The sequence below is a fragment of the Balaenoptera acutorostrata genome, chromosome 3 (assembly GCF_949987535.1).
Source record: "Balaenoptera acutorostrata chromosome 3, mBalAcu1.1, whole genome shotgun sequence".
NCBI lineage: Eukaryota > Metazoa > Chordata > Mammalia > Artiodactyla > Balaenopteridae > Balaenoptera > Balaenoptera acutorostrata.
The window spans coordinates 41,405,990-41,410,744 of NC_080066.1; positions in this window are offsets into that span (position 1 = coordinate 41,405,990).

Below are 4,755 nucleotides of genomic sequence, written 5' to 3' on the forward strand. Positions count from 1 at the left end.
GGGCAGGTAACAACTCATTATAGAGTTTATCGGCGAAAATTTAAAAAGGAAAATAGCAAAGCACGTTTTTAAACAAATACACATATAAATACATTAAGTGGCAAATATAAGTATATGTAAATGTATATGTGTGTTAAACAATACTAATGAGGTGGTGCTTGCAACATCATAGGTTTAAATTACACAGTTACAACATTAAAACTATGTGTTCCTGGCAGATAGATTAATGGAACAGAATATAAAACCAAAAAAATATATATATACATATATACCAGATACATGCACATGTAAATACTATATAATAAGCTGACATTATTAATCAGTGTTAAAGGATGGATTATTAAGTAATTGCTATAGCAAATGGTTAACAATTTAGAAATACAGACTTATTCAATAGTGAAAAAATGTAGAGGAATTACAATATGTAAATATACTCATTATAAACTTACCTACTTCAGTTGAATTAACACATTCTTACAGTGCATGTGAATTATTTGTTATTAGATTGAGGCAGATAATTTTATCAAAGGTAAAAGAAACAAAGAAGAAGACTGAGAAACATATCTATGTAGAAACAAATATATCCAAAGTCAATAAACTATGTAAAAAACATGAAAGGTTAATGGGAAAATATTCAAAATATCCAAGACAAACAGAAGTAGAATATCTTTAATATAGAAATTGAAATTAAATTTAAATGTAAATTTTAAAATGATTATTAAAAGAATAAAGAACAAAAGATATTATTTGGAAATTTATTTTAAAAAAGAATACTAATGAAATAGAAGCATGTAATCCATTTCAGAAAAGGTCAAAGTGTAAATTAAAACAGCACCCCATTTTCACCTATAAATTGCAAAGATTTTAGTGCAAAAACAATCATTGTATCTAGAAGATGAGGTAGGAGAAAATATAGACAACCTTGGTTTTGACAATTATTTTCTTTTTTTTTAAAAACATCTTTATTGGGGTATAATTGCTTTTCAAAGGTGTGTTAGTTTCTGCTGTATAACCAAGTGAATGAGCTATACATATACATACATCCCCATATCTCCTCCTTCTTGCATCTCCCTCCCACCCTCCCTATCCCACCCCTCTACGTGGTCACAAAGCACCAAGCTGATCTCCCTGTGCTATGTGGCTGCTTCCCACTAGCTATCTATTTTACATTTGGTAGTGTATATATGTCCATGCCACTTCGTCCCAGCTTACCCTGCCCCCTCCCCGTGTCCTCAAGTCCATTCTCTATGTCTGCATCTTTATTCCTGTTCTGCCCCTAGGTTCCTCTGGCAATTATTTTCTTAGATACAACACCAAAGGCATAATCCATGAAAGAAAGAATTGTTAAGGTAAACTTCATAAAAATTAAAGATTTTTGCTCTGTGAAAGGTACTATGAAGAGCATGAAAAGACAAGCCACAGACTGGGAGAAAATATTTGAAAAAGCACATCTGATAAAAGACTGTTATCCAAAATATGCAAAAAACTCTTCAAATTCAAAATAAGGAAACAACCTGATTAAAAATGGATCAACAACTTAATAGACACCTCACTAAAAAAAGATATACAGATGGCAAATAAGCATATGAAAAGATGCTCCACACTCTATGTCATCAAGGAAATGCAAATTAAAACAACGAGATACAACTACACATCTATTAGAATGGCCAAAATCCAGAACACTGACAACACCAAATGCTGACAAGGATGCAGAGCAACACGAACTCTCATTCATTGCTGGTGGGAATGCAAAATGGTACAGCCACTGTAGAAGACGGTTTGACAGTTTCTTACAAAACTAAACATACTCTTACCGTACAATCCAGTGATCATGCTCTTGGTATTTACCCAAAGGAGTTAAACATTTATGTCCACACAAAAACCTGCACACATATGTTTATAGCAGCTTTATTCATAATCGCCCAAACTTAGAAGCAACCAAGATGTCCTTCAGTAGGTGGATGGATAAATAAACTGTGATACATCCAGACAACGGAGTATTATTCAGTGATAAAAAGAAATGAGCTATCAAGCTATGAAAAGACATGGAAGAAACTTAAACATATATTTCTAAGAGAGAAACAGCCGATCTGTAAAGGCTACATACTGTATGATTCCAACCATAGGACATTTTGGAAAAGGCAAAACTATGGAGGTAGTAAAAGGGTCAGTGGTTAACAGAGGTTAGCAGAGAGGAAGTGATGAATAAAGGGAGTGCAGAGGATTTTTAGGGCAGTGGAACTACTCTGTATGAGACTATAATGATGGATACACGTCATTTTACATTTGTCCAAACCCATTAAATGTATAACACCATGAGTGAAACCTAGTGTAAACTCTGGACTTCGGGTAAGAATGATGTGTCAATGTCAGTCCATCAATTGTCACAAATCTACCAGTCTAGCAGAGGATACTGATAATGGGGAAGGCTATGCATGTGTGGGAGCAGGGTGTATATGGAAAATCTCTACCTTCCTCTCAATCTTGTCGAAAGCTAAAACTTCTCTAAAAAGTAAAGTCTATTTTGAAAAAAGTGTTTATAAAGTTTCAAGGAAAGGAACTCCTATACATGGTTGTTGAGGGTTTTTTAATCTATTTATTCATAGGTGAAAAAGTAATCTAATTTCACCAAAATGTTGACAACGGTTATCCACAGGTAGATGGATGGTGTGTGATTGAAGACACGAGTAGGGGTGTGTTTTTGTTGTTTGATTTCCAAATTATATTTTCTTATTCAGAAAGACAAAAGTGTATATGTTTTCAATGAAAATCAAGTGTCTTTAATTATTAAAAAGTCTAATTAGGTTTTCTAAAGTCTATGAAAGATTTTAATTTTTTCCGTGTTGTTTCATCAAACTAAAGAGAGGATTAAACTAATTTATCTTGATGCTAAGGGGAGCCCCGGTTAAGGCAATGGGACTGTAATTTGGGAGAATAGGTGAGATATTAAGCTATTGCTAAGGCTCAGGTCGGAAACTCTGAGCTTTCTGCTGTTATTAATGGAAGGACAAATGGAGAGAGGGGAGCTGAGCTGAAAAGCGGAAAGGCACTGGAGGGATACAAATCGACATGAAAGGTGGCTGACTCGGCAAAACTGTTAAATGACTTTGCAAAAGACCTGTCGCAATGGATAAACGGCCCCTCCTGAAGAAGCAGCTTAGCATTCCTGCAGTGCACACACAGTTATTTCCAGGGATGAGACTGAGAGGAAGGAGGAAGAAAGAGGAACAGCAAGAAGATCTAAAGACGCCTTAATGAGTCTGCAGACATTTCTTAAATGAGCAACTGGGAAGGAGAGAGCTATAGAAGAAAAACCAAAACAAAGAGTGCATGTACTTCATTTTCAGCTTCGGCCACTGGGCAAACAACCACCATTCTGCCCTTTCTCTGCTCATGGAAAACGATGAGTTGCTCTGTGGATGCTGACTACCCTTTAATTGTTTTTGTGGTAAGTGAGGCATAAAACCTATTGTCAAAAAACATGATGTCCACGGCGTACAGCCAGCCTTTATCTTCCCAGTAGATCACTCCCAGGGGTTAATGTTGTCGGAGGGACCCTCAAAATAACATGTGCTCGCATTTCTTTAAGGCAGACTTTCAGGTCAGAGCCCCCCTTTTTTCTCTAGTATTCCCCTCTCTGCAAGAAAAGAAGAATTTTCCTGAAGTATAGAACCCTGTTATGTCAAATAAAGGCCACTCGCCGACGGAAAAGAGGCAGGAGTGGGGGGGAGGGTAGCAGAGGTCTCCCCTCTAAAGCTTATGGAGAGTTGTACTGACAAACATTAGTTACACCCTTTGTATTATAGTAAGAACCCCTGTTGTTAACACAATTCTTAGGATTCACTCTGCTGATTATTATATCTCATGATTTAGTTCTATTCATCAGAAACGAATCAAAGGTACTCAAACAGCTTGCTGCTGGTTTCAAACCAATAAATATTATTTTATTAAGTTTCCCTCTGCCAGCCTTTAATGATTATACACTTACTGGCAGGAATATTTTCTGGGTCAAGACATTTTCAGCATAATTTCCCTCTCAACCATGTAGTTCTCAGGTCCTTTGGGCAGGAACCATGATTTGTTTGGATTACCTGCTTCCATGAGTAGAAAAATATATTATGATACAAACGTTTGGGTGAAATAGGCAGTTTTCACCTTGCTGCTCTCCACCAAGCTCCACGCCTCTCAAATTTAATTGAAATCTTTTCAAAACACACAGATTAATCACACCCTTTGCAGGTATCCTGCCCTTAAGAAGCCGTACCAGCCTAAGAAGGGTCAGAGGTCATGGGAAGACGTCAACCTTCAGTATCCCTGGACTGGTTGTAACTGAAAAATTCCTAGTCAGTTGTGTGGGATGGCATGGAGGGCAGGTAATACTATGTTCTTATGATAACCCACACAGCGGCCACTGCATTTGGAGCCTGACACCAAATTCTTTAGACTTGAATTAGAAAAGGCACTTCTTTGATAGATTTCTTCTTGTTCCAGTTTACAGGCAACTAATCCTCACTGCATTGGATCAAACAGACGGGCACAATCAATTCAGGGAAAGCAAGCAATGCCAGGTCTGCTCAGTCTTCCCTCAATGAGCAGCAGAGGAGAGGGGGTGGGGGGAAGATGGAAAGAAAGAAAACGCAGGCATGCCTGCACCCAGGATAGCTTAGCAAAGGCAAAGATGAAAAGACAAGTTGAAATATATATGCCGGCAGATGGAAGCGCTTTGCTGTCAGGGGGAGAAGCTGAGACATCAAC